Source organism: Saimiri boliviensis, chromosome 3 (genome assembly GCF_048565385.1).
Source record: "Saimiri boliviensis isolate mSaiBol1 chromosome 3, mSaiBol1.pri, whole genome shotgun sequence".
NCBI lineage: Eukaryota > Metazoa > Chordata > Mammalia > Primates > Cebidae > Saimiri > Saimiri boliviensis.
In genome coordinates, this window is record NC_133451.1 from 65334745 (window position 1) to 65347907 (window position 13163).

At 39.6% G+C, this 13163-nt stretch overlaps 1 pseudogene; it reads right to left on the reverse strand.

The window, feature by feature from the left end:
* Nucleotides 1-321: 321 nt before the first annotated feature.
* The window catches only part of LOC141583840 (uncharacterized), a 34100-nt pseudogene continuing 21258 nt past the window's right edge, over nucleotides 322-13163 (reverse strand).

Below are 13163 nucleotides of genomic sequence, written 5' to 3' on the forward strand. Positions count from 1 at the left end.
TCCCAAGCTTGGGTTTGTTTCTTGACTGACCACAGGTGAGAGGAGGCTAGCTTCTTTTGATTGTTTATAGAAGATGCTCTCTCCCACCCAAGACTATCCACAGCAAAGAAGCAGCACTTGTGTATTAGTCAGGATTATCTAGGACAAAAATAACAAGATAGAAGAGTATATGAAAAGGAATTTATATAAAAAGAGTTGACTCACATGATTAAAAGGCGGAGTCCCATGATAGGCCATCTGCAAGCTGAGAAGCAAGGAAGCCAATAGTGTCTCAATGTGAGTCTCAGAACCTCAAAAGCAGGGAAGCTGACAGTGTAGCCTTCAGTCTGTGGCCAAAGCCCTGAGAGCCTCTGACAAACCACTGGTGAATTCCAAGAGTCCAAAGGCCAAAGAACCTGGAAGCCGATGTTCAAGGGCAGGAAGCATCTGGCATGGGAAAAAGATGAATCCTGGAAGAATCAGAAAGTCAGCTCATTTCACCTTCTTCCACTTGCTTTTTCTAGCAAGGCTGGCAGCTGATTGAATGGTGCCCACCTAGATTGAGGGTGGGTCTGCCTCTCCCAGTCCACTGACTCAAATGTTAATTTCCTCTGGCAATACTCTCATGTATGTTCCTGGGATACACCCAGGAACAATACTTTGCATCCTTCAATCCAATCAAGTTGACACTTAATATTAACCGTCGAAGTCCATCCCTTGTCAACTTGAACCCATATATACCTTCTGAAATTTTACTTAATCTCCAAATAAAGGCAATAATAAGGTCACAATTACACTTAACATAAAACAGCTATCCATACAACCAGAAGCACACTGATTCTCAACTTAAATGCTGTTACACCAAATTAACAACAGCTAAATGCTGATATGAAGTCAATAAATCTTATATCACATGATAAAGGAAAAACAATGAAAATAAAATGAAGACTTTTCTCAGTACAACTATGTACATCCACAAACATATTGCTAACAAAATAGGGAGAAAATATTCATAACAATTACAGTCCTCATTTCTGCAACTGGTCACATGGTCATAGCTCCCTTTTTATACTACCCATTCTGCATTCCCTTTGCCTTCAGCAAACACCTTAGCTTGTTGTGGATTTTTACCTGGTGTAGTGACCCAAACCTTCATTCCTGAAGGGTCTGGGTCATTTGTAGTCCTGCCTGGATTGAGTCATTATAGTTTCCCATTGACCTTAACACAGAGCATGGTAATACCAAGAGAAGTCCTCAGGCATCTCTTAGGACGCATTCTATAAATACTCTTCCTTACCTCTCTTGTAAAGTAGTAGACTGATTTTATCATGATAGTCTGGGTCAATCACCCCAGCCAACATTGTAATTCCCTTTTTAGCCTGTTGACTTAGAGGTCGGAGGAGCCCAAAGTGTCCCTGTGGCAACCTTAACTTCCACTTTAACAGAATCATTGTTGTGTCTCTTGTTGGCAGCATCCCTCCCTCTGGAACTAAGACCTCTAGGCCAGCAGAAAATAATGTTGTGGGAAGAGGAAGCAAACATTTTCCTGGTGGATCACTAGGGATGATGATGAGTGGTACCACTTCCACTTCCACCCCTTGATTCCTGGATCTGTGAATCCTGGCTATGGGAGAAACAGTACCATATATTGGATGCTGATGCAGAGCATGCAGCACCTTCTGGGGAACTTTGGCCCAGTCCTGCAAAGTATTGTCACCTAGTTAGCATCGTAATTGTGACTTTAAAAGGCCATATCACTCTTTTATCAATCCAGCTGCTTCAGGATGATGGGGAACATGGTAAGACCAGTGAATTCCATAAGCATAAGCCCACTGCTGCACTTCATTAGCTCTGAAGGGTGGCTTGGTCAGAGGCAATACCATAATGGTGGATAAGGCATTCCTTGAGTCCACAGATGGTATTTGCCTAAGCATTGCATGTAGGATAGGCAAACCAAAACCCAGAGTAAGTGTCTATTTCAGTGAGGAAAAACCACTGCCCTTTTTATGATGGAAGAAGTCCAGAATATCAACCTGCCACCAAGTAGCTGGCTGATTACCCAAAGGAATGGTTCCATATTGAGGGCTCAGTATTTGTCCCTGCTGCTGGCAAATTAGGCACTCAGCAGTGACTGTAGCCAGATCAGCCTTGGTGAGTGGAAGTCCATGTTGTTGCGACCATGGATAACTTCCATCCCTGCCACCATGGCCACTTTGTAAATGGGCCCATTGGACAACGACAGGGGTGGCTAGGGAAAGAGGTTGAGTGGTATCCACATAATGAGTAGCCGTCCTATCTAATTGATTATTAAAATCCTCCTCTCTTGAGGTCACCCTTTGGTGAGCACTCACATGAGATGCAAATGTCTTCAGTTTTTGGTCACTCAGGGCCATCTACATACTTCTTCCCCATATTTCTTTGTCACCACACATGTGATCACTTCTCCCTCCAGCAAAGTGCACAACCAATTTCACTGCTCAAAGTTCTGCCTACTGGGGAGATTTCTCTTCACTGCTGTCTTTCAGGGATGTTCTAAGGGCCCGTAGTGCTGGAGCTGTCCATTTTCTGGTGGTACCTGGACAGCATGTAGAACCATGTGTAAACCAGGCTCTAGTCTTCTCTTTCTCTGTCAACTGATTGTAGGGAACTACCCATGAGGCCATTGGTGCAGGCTCAGGGAGAGAAGACAGGCTGACAGGAGTGGGGACCATAGGCATTTGAGCAACTTCCTCATCTAACTTACTTGTGCCTTCAGGATCTGCTTGAGCCCAATCATGTATACGCCACTTCAATATGATGATGAAATACTGCTCTGCACACCCAACTTTATGGCTGGATGGGTCAGAAAGCATCCAGTTCATAATAGGCAGCTCAAGTCACATGGCAACTTGGTGACCCATAGTCAAATGTTCAGTTTCTACCAAGGTCAGTAAGAGGCTAAGAGCTGTTTCTCAAAAGAAAAGTAGTTATCTGCAGGAGATGGCAGGGCCTTGCTCTAGGATCCTATAGGTCTCTGCTGTGATTCACCTATAGGGGCCTGCCAAAGGCTCCAAACAGCATCCCTATCTGCCACTGACACCTCAAGCACCATTGGATCTGCTGGGTCATATGGTCCAAGTGGCAGAGCAGCTTGCACAGCAGCCTGGATCTGTTGCAGAGCCTTCTCCTTTTCTGATCTCCACTCAAAACTGGCAGCCTTTTGGACCACTTGAAAAATAAGTCAGAGTAACACACCCAAATTAATAATGTGTTGCCTCCAAAATCCAAATAGGCTCAGTAGGTATTGTGCCTCTTTCTTGGTTGTAGAAGGGGACAAATGCAATAACTTATCCTTAACCTTAGAAGAAATATCTTGACAGGCTCCACACCACTAGACCCCTAGAAATTTCTGAGTTAGAAGGTCTATGAATTTTAGTCAGATTTATTTCCCATCCACTGGCATGCAAATGTCTCAGCATCTCTGCAAACAAGATTATGATACAAAGCTGGAGAGTTGATATATCCTTAGATAGGACAGTGAACATATATTGCTGGCCTTTTCAGCTGAAGGCAAATTGCTTTTGGTGGGCCATATGGACAGGAATGGAGAAAAGTCATTTGTCAAATCAATGGCTGCATACCAGGTACCAAGAAATGTGTCAACGTGCTCAAGCAATGCAACCACATCTGGTACAGCAGCTGCAATTGGAGTAACCACTTGCTTATGATAGTCCACTGTCATTTTCTAAGATCCATCTATCTTCTGCACAGGCCAAATAGGACAATTGAACTGGGATGTGGTGGTAATCATTACCCCTTCATCTTTTAAGTGCTTGATTGTGGCACTAATCTCTGCAATCCCTCCGGGGATGCAATATTGTTTTTGATTTACTATTTTTCTAGGTAGAGGCAGCTCTAATGGCTTCCATTTGGCCTTTCTCACCATAGTAGCCCTCACTCTACAAGTCTGGGAGCCAATATGGGTATTCTGCAAGCTGCTAAGTATGTCTATGTCAATTATGCATTCTAGCACAGGGAAAATAACCACAGATGAGTCCAGGGACCCACTGGACCCATTGTAAGTCAGACCTGAGCTAAAATTCTATTAATTACATGATCTCCATAAGCCCCTACTCTAACTGGAGGACCACAATGATGTTTTGGGTTCCCTGGAATCAATGTTAGCTCAGAGCCAGTGTCCAGTAATCCCCTAAAGTTGTGATCATTCCTCTTTCCTCAATGCACAGTTAACCTGGTAAAAGGCTGGATGTCTCTTTGGGAAAATGTGGGAGAATGATTAACAGCATAATTTGTTGGTAGTAGAGTGGAGTCCTTCCTCAAGGAGACCCAGCCTCCCCTTCATTCAAGGGGTTCTGGGTCTATAAAGTGGTTCAAGTATGGAAATTGATTGAGGAGTCATGATTCTCTATTTCTATAATTCAAATTAGTCTTTTGTCAACTTGACCTAGAAGTTGTCTGCTTATACAAGTTAAATAAAAATATGATAGGCTTCCTATCAATTGCGCTTCTAGGAACACCATGATTAATTAGCTAATGCCAGAGTTCTACACAAGTCAGAGTAGTCTCATTGCTCCTTTACTGCTGCTGTCCATTATGGTAAATATACCCACCTTGCCTTTGACAACTGAGTGTCGCCACTTGGCCCCTGCCACCTCAGGATCTAAGTTTTTCCTGTTGCATTTAAATTCTGTAATTGAGTGACTGTGGTTTCCACTGTAAGATATGACATACAGAAAAGATCCATCACAGAGCTCTTTAAGGATGCAGATGCTCCCCTCACAAATCAGTTTCTCAAGGTATTGGTGAAGGTTGTGTCTTCTGGACCCTCCCAATTAAGATAAGTAGGTCTAAAGTGACTCTACATTTGAATCTCCCTAAGCCTTTGGATCCCTTCCATTACAGTAAACCAAGGGAGATCAGGCATTTCCAGCTCACTCCCAGTGGGCCATCTTTTAAAGCACGTTTCAGCTAACCAAGCAAATAAACGATTAGAACCATTTTGAACTTCCTAAGCTGCAACATTAAATGCAGAATCCCTGCTTAGTGGGGCAATATCAATAAATTCAGTCTGATCCAACTTTATGTTCCCTCCACCATTATCCCACATACTTCATACTCATTTCCATACCTGTCCCCAGATTTCTGCTTATATAAATTAGAAAACTCAAGGAATTATTTTGGAGTGTTGTGCACCTCCTCATGGGCCACACTCTGAACCTCATTTATAGGAGCCCGCCAAGACTTGAGTCTAGTTACAGGTCTAGATGCAAACAGGGGTGTTGGGAGTGGGTCCTGAGGAGAATCAGCATTGTCTTGCTTGGCAACTTTCTCAGAGGAGGGCATCACTGTTGCCTCAGGCAGTGTAGGGTTGATCTCCTCAGACAAAGATAGAAAGGCTGATGGCAGTATGGGTCAGGGAGGGGATTTTGAGACCTCTGAGGGTGAGGAGGCTGTTACCTCTGGCAAAAATGGCTCATCAGAATTTACAAGCTCAATGTCCCCAGGTTCATCAGCGTTCTCCACACATCCCCATTCTGAGCTGCAGAGTCCCAAATTCTCCCTTTAACAGTAGACACCTGGCAAGACTAAGCATGCGCCTTTCCTGTTGCAGGTCAACTACTTGCATGATAAGTGCATGTGTCTAATTATCTACAATTTTAGCCCTTTTTCTATGGGATAACAGACTCACAGCAATCTCAGAAGATTTGAGGTTCAGTATGTGCTTCTAGAGCTGGGAGTTAGAATCCCTGAGCTCATCCTTTTCTTTCATCACTTCTTCCAGTGAACTTAGGAGCAACAAGACAACTTCATTATATTCCTTGGTTCTCCACATACGGACAAAGGTATTATGTATAGGGTTGCTAAACTCCTTGCTTCTCAAGAGTGGTGAATCAGGAGTATCAAATACATTTATTAGGCATAACTCTCTAAACAGTTATGCCAAGGACTATCAGTGTTCTCTATACTATTAGAAGTAGAGTCCTTAACATTTTTGGATCTAATAAGATTAAGCAGCCAACTCCAGAAACCCTCAAACCAACTTTAGAAATCCAGCCTTAAAATTCTGTTCCACTAGAACCACTCCTGGTACCCAAATCTGTATTAGTCAGGATTTTCTAGAGGGACAGAACTATTATAATAAAGTATGTGTATATATGAAAGGAAGTTTATTAAGAAGAATTGACTCACACAATCACAAGGCAAAGTCCCACGGTAGGCCATCTCAAGCTGAGGAGCAAGGATGCCAGTAGGGGTTGGTCCAAGTCTCAAAACCTCAAAAGTAGGGAAGCTGGCAGTGTAGCCTTTATTCTGTGGCCAAAGCCCAAAGAGCCCCTGACAAACTACTGGTGTAAGTCCAAGAGTCCCAAAGGCCAAATAACCTGAAGTCTGATGCTCATGGGCAGGAAGCATCCAGCATAGGAGAAAGATAAAGCCTGGAAGACTCAGAAAATCAGCTGAGTCCACCTCCTTCCACCTGCTTTTTCTATCAGGCTAGCAGTTGATCAAATGGTGCCCACCCAGATTGAGGGTGGGTCTGCCTCTCCCAGTCCACTGACTCAAATGTTAATCTCCCCTGGCAACTCCCTCATAGACACAACCAGAAACAATACTTTGCATCCTTCAATCCAATCAAGTTGCCACTTAATCTTAACCATCACAAATGATAAGTTAGATGTGTCTTCTATCTGCTCCTGAGAGCCAATTGTTAAAATTTTAGAAGTCCTATAAGCTTGTTATATGTAGATATTATTTAAAATTAATATTAATTTGCAATTAAATAAATTATATTAAAAATGAAGGTAACAAATACTCAAAGATTTTTACTTCCCAAGTTATTTTACAATTACTTGTCACTGATGAAAAAAAGTTTTGACATAGGTGTTTGTTGCTTCACTTTGCCTTACTTATTAACATAAATGAAAATATCAACCTGCCTTTGAGGCAGAACTGCACCCCTTCAACTACAACTCTAGTTTGCAGAAATTTGGCAAAATCAATAAAAATGCTTTGTGAGAATTAACTGATTGCATGGAATTGAAAATGAAAAGAAAATTAGATATTTTATTATTTATAAATTATCTGTTGTATGTTCTTGATATGAGTAAATGTATAATTACACACACACACACACACACACACACACACAGAACCAGTTGTTGAACATATATCAGCATGAGTATGAGTAATTCCCCCACAAACAATTAGGATGCTGAGCAAACAAAAATAAATTATGTCTTCTAATACAGGTATATAAACAGGCAATTGCAAGATAACACATGTAGTATGTATGGGACAATAGAGTTCAACAAATGAAAAAGAAAATGCAAAATAGAGAAAAGAATGAAAGGAAATTTAGAGTAAGTCAAAGTCAGAGGGAAGTACATTGTTGATCCTTATTTCAACTGTGAAATAGAAGGCTAGATTACATCCTTTGAAAATTTGGGATTGAGGCAAGGAAGGGTGATTGTTGAAAGTAGCCAATGTCTGGAAGAGATATTAAGGGATATTTTAGAAGGTGCTATGTCTTATTCCCTATAGTGTTCAGACAATACTTTTTAGAGAGTGGCTTCAGTAAATGTTTAGCCATTGAATGTGGAAATCCACCATTATATTATATAGTAATTCTGGCTCTGCCATTTACTAGCAGAGCAACATGGGGGAATTTAATGTATGTCTCTCAGTTTTTTATGTGTAAAATGAACATGTTAACTTAATGTATATCTTTGAGATTTAAAAATGTTTGATATACGTATGACTCTTAGGACAGTCCTTAGAATTGGCAGCAGTTAACATATTATTATTACAATTATTTGGGGACCATGTTTTTTCTTTAATTGTTTTTGTTTCCTTTCTTAATAGCAGGTTTTGGTGATTACTTCCCGTTTTTACATTGTATCTGCATCTTAGTACTACTCATCTTCATCTATTTCTGGTGAGAAATTGAAACATGGTGCTGATGACAACCAGACCACAATATTCCCTCTCATCACAACGCTGCGTTCTTAGCATTCTCACAAACAATGCTAAAAACAAGGCATAGACAAGACAGCTACATGACCAGAGAAATGACTAAATATGCCCCTCTTTTGACTAACATGAACGGTTGCTGCTTCTTTACCAGTGGCAACTCTAGATTTGCTTTCTTCTTCCTACCTTTTAGACAAAAAGTGTTAAGATTCCCAATCAGAATTTTTCCCGCTTCTTGAAAACTCCCAATTCAGAACTGGTTCTTGTTTCCTTACTTAATTCCTCCTTAGAATCATCCAACATAAGCTCAAATCCCATAAGAAGCCTTTCTTAACCTGCTCCTCCTTATTGACATGCTCCTATGTTCCAATGGAGTGCTGTGTTCCTTGCTGCAGCAAGCTAAATAACCTTCACTTTTAACATTTATTTTGCAAGTGTAAAAGACTAAAGTTAGTCTTTAGTCTGCTTCAACAGTGGCCATGTAATCAGCTATTGGCCAGAAAGACTGAAAACCAAGAACGATTTGTTAAGAATTGTGTGTTAAAGTAAGAACAAATATGAATTTTAGTAAGTTGCTAAGGGAAGCAGTACGTTGCCTTGGGTTTTAAGAATGAAGGTCCTCCTGCATTACATTTGAGCTCAAGCTGAGTTCTGGAGAATTGAGTTGACACATATGTGGGATTTTATTGTTGGTTTGTCTCTTTATTTAAAAGAAGAACCTCAACCTTCAGAAACTATGTATATATATTACAAAGAAATTTTTTTCCTGAATCCATTTTTGAGTAAGTTGCTGATATTATGCTTCATTACCCCTTAATACTTGAATGTGCATTTCCTATAAAGGAGGACATAACCTCAATACAACACTCAAAATCAGGAAATTAACATGATACCTTACTACTGTCACATCTTCAGCCTGTGTGTAAATAACATCCTTTGTGTCTAAAGAATGCATTTCAAGATCACAGGTTGCATTAAAGGTTGCATTAAAGAATGAAGTTAAGATCACAGGTTGTCCTGTGTAGTCTCCTTCAGCAAGAAACAGTTACTTCTTCAGTCTTTTCTTAACTAATACCCTGACACTTTTGAAGATTACAGGTCAATTATTTTAGAGACTATCTCACTCTTTGGATTTATCTAACATTTCCTTATCTTTAGTTTCAGGTTATGCATCTTTGGCATAAATATTTAAAAATTGATAGTGTGTTCTGTTCTTTGTGTTTTATTAGGTGGACCACAATTTCATGTTGTATTATCACTGGTGTTTAATCACTTGAACGAGGCGGAATCAGCTAGGTTGTTCACTGTGAGGTGACTCTTTTTCCTTTTGCAGTTACTAAGTGTTTTTTGCAGGGGAAAGTATTTTGAGATGATGTAAAATCCTCTCTCAGCATAGTTTCAATCTGTTTGTTCATTTGCTTATATTAATATGAACTCATAATTTCCTATTTTATTTAATGCATCGTTGTCTGCCACTTTGTATTCATTTGACCTCCAAATTATCTCTGATTTGTCTAGTGGAAGCTCCTTCAACCTGACTCTTAATTTTTTTTTTTTTACTAGTTTCTATGATTCTTTGAACACTTCCTCACTTTTAGACACCATAAGTTGTTCCAGACTCATACTGTAGTTTTTCATCCCCAGCACCGGAATCAGCTATTTCTTCACAAAATCCCTAGCTCTCAATGGATAAAAGTCTTCAGAAATCAAGATCTAGGTGCTAGTTGTGTTTCCTGTCGTTGCTTTTATCTCATGTCCTTTCACTGGACAGAGGTAGGGAATATATACCCACATGCACACAGCTCTATTTCTATATCTAACATATATTTTGAGACCTAAATTTACACTAATGCCTCCAATGCCAAATGAAACCATAAAGTTCCATATTTGCAGCTCATTCATGAGAAACTGACACATTACCCTTAATGTACTTATTTACTGATCAATTTCTATGTTTGGAACTCATTCCCATTACTGGTCCTATCTCTTCCCTCACAGGGACATCCTTCTCACTCCTTTCAGGTTTTACACCCTCATTGCAGGCTACTGCCACATCATCCTTCACCCATGCATGCACTCCCTTTACTCTCATTGGGCTCTTACACCCCGCATCTGTCCACTATCCCAGAAAGAAACCTTCCTCACCACAACTGGGCTTGACACTCTACACTGGATCACTCCCCATACCCAGACATCCTTCTCACCTGCCCTGGACACCCCGTTCCTTTCATCATGCCATCCTTCTTACACAGACATCTTCCTCATGCTCTGTGGCTTTGACACCCTGTGTTGGGCTTGCTCCTTCAGGATTGTCTTCCTTACCCTCCTTAGCTTTGAGATCCTTCACTGGGCTATTCCTCTGTAGATGTGCTCAGGCTCCAACACCTGCTGCCAGACTGCCTGTTCATACAGATGCTCTCCTCATCCTGCTTAAGCACTGGCAGGCCACTCTGGGCTGGCTCCCTCAGTGGACAGTTTCATTACCCTGAGCTTGCTCTCAATTCTCACTCTTGACCACAATGACTCTCCCATGTTGAGGTGGACACATGCTCAGCTACACCTGATTGGCTAGGACTGAAGTGTCCAGGAAAGGAAGTGAAGAAGAGAAGAGAGCTGTTGGTTTATTTTAAATTAGGAACCCTTAACTTTTGTCTTTTATCATCCATGTGTTTCAATAAGTCTGGCACTTTTTTGATCTCTTTGGCAGAATTGTATGGGTCTAGCATTTTAAGTCACAGAAAAGTTATCTGGATTTTTTTTTTTAGACCAAATCTATCATTAGTTTTCTGTTGTCCAGATTAGATTTAAGGCAAGCCTTTCCCAATTTGATCTAAACCTAATTTTGTTGCCTTTTTTCTGTGTACTTTCTGCCATGTAACTTAGCTATTCAGCTCCCGTGAACTTTTTGCCCTAAAACAAATGTGTCATGCCCTTTCCCACATATGCATACATTTTTCTTCCTCCTGGAATGCCCTCACACTATTTTCTATTAGGAAACCTTTGACTCATTCTTTAAAATTAAGATCAAATGTCACTTCTCAGAGAAACCTTTTTTTCAGCTCCCTCAGGGTGAGTAGGTTCTTCCTGCCCCTCAAGAGAGTATTTGGAGAACATGCTATTTAACTTCTATCCCTGACTGCGTAAAATTGGGCAAATTGCTTATGTTTTCTGAGTTTCAGTTTCATTTGTTAAGTGGAGATAATAGATAATAATAATCAATAAAGTTGTCCTTCAGGTGAATTGCAAATAATCAACATGTTAATTATTGCTATTCTATGATTATCTGATGTTAAAACTGTGCATTCTAATCTGATGGGGTGGCTTATGCCTGTAATCCTCACACTTGGGAGGCTGAAGCTGGCAGATCACTTGAGACCAGGTGTTGGAGACCAGCTTGGGCAACACAGTGAGACTACATCTCTTAAAAAAAAAAAAAAAAAAAAAAGAAAGAAAAAAGAAAAGTCTGGGCACCGTGGCTCATGCCTGTAATGACAACACTTTGGGAGGTCACGGCAGGTGGATCACCTGAGGTCAGGAGTTCAAGATGAGGCTGGTCAACATGTACGCCTGAAATGGTCAAGAAATACATAGATACTATAAGAAATATGGTACTTTATCTTGAAAAGGACATAAAGTTTGCTTGTGGAAGTGAGCATTGAAGGGCTGTGACTTGTGAGTTACTGTTAAATAGCAGAAGAACCATTTTTTTGAAGAATGGAAAGTTGTAATACCAGATATAGATAGCTGTAGATACTTGTGCTTGAGCTAGCCAAAATAAGTTTTATATAGTTTACAGCCTTGAATCCTGGGGTACGTTTTCCTGCCTTTGAGATGTAGGTTTTTCAGGTGTACAATGATAATAGTTACATGTTTCTTCAAAATAGAGAATTTAATCTAAAGTATAGCGTTTTTCTTCAATTGCCTTCTGTATCACTGATGGGAATTTTTTGTGTATGTGTGGCTAATTTATTCTTATAGCTCAATCCAGCAGCTGAAGCCTTGGAAGTTTTGCCATGTTTGAAGGCACTGTTATCACTGAAACAAAACAAAGCAAAACAAAACAAAACAAACCACTTCTGCAAGATTTGGTAATTTCTATTTAGGGTCTTTGAATATAGACAGTGCTGTCTCTTCAGTTAAGGGAAAGACTGTTTCCAATTTTCTTACCATTTTGTGTTTAGTCCATATACTTTAAAATCTATTTTTTTCTTCTTTAGGCCTTGCTCTTACTGACTTTCAGTGCCTAAATTCTCCTGACTATGGGCTTTTATTTCCCAGTGTTGTCTCTGATAGTTGGCAATATAGATTCCTTTACATCTGTTGCTCAGAATGTATTACATGTTCTCTCATTTTATTCAGAATGTTTTACTATTTCAAGCTTCATCTCAACTCTTAAAGCTATCCTTCTGCATGCATAGTTTGGCATTTCTGAGCAAGGGCATTTAGACCTATATAAGATGATGAATTTTTTTTTTCTTAAATAAACAAGTTTACAAACACACAAAAGGAAGAGCGAACAAAACAAAAAACAACCTTGTAATTTAACACTTGGATTAAGTGAGGTAGATGTTTAAGGAGTGCGTGTATATGCATTCTGCACATTCCTACTTGTCTCAGTCCAGCTGGCTAAAGGTTTTTACCTTCATGTAGTGTTTTCTGCAGATAAAATCATGCATGTGAAATACAAAACTCATATTATACTAAAAATTGTTTCTAATATACTAATTGCTTTGAAACAAATTTGCATTTTAAAAACAAACATTATTGAAAAACTGACTGTATTTACTTTACTCTTATTCTCATTTTTTTTTTTTCAGTAGAACACCCAAGTTTTGGAAAACAGAAATACTTATAATTGGTTAAGAAACAAATTTTACACCTGAAAATTTGTAGTAAAACAATTCTTGTTGACATGGAAAATGTTGGCTAAAAGAGCATTAAAGAGATATCCAATTTATACTCTAGAGATCTTGAGTAACATTTTAAACTTCGACTTTGTAATAATTTAATTGGATTCCAAGAAATGACTATTTTTATCAGACTATCGCAAAAATTCTTTGTTCTCTGTTTTCCACCTTTGTTATCTACCTCTATCTATCTATCTGTCATCTTCTATCTCTCTATCCATCCATCCATTTGCCTTGTGCCAATTCAGTGTGAGAGGTGCAAACACGGCTAATATAAGAAATCCAGAAAAAATAGATTAGATTGAAAAC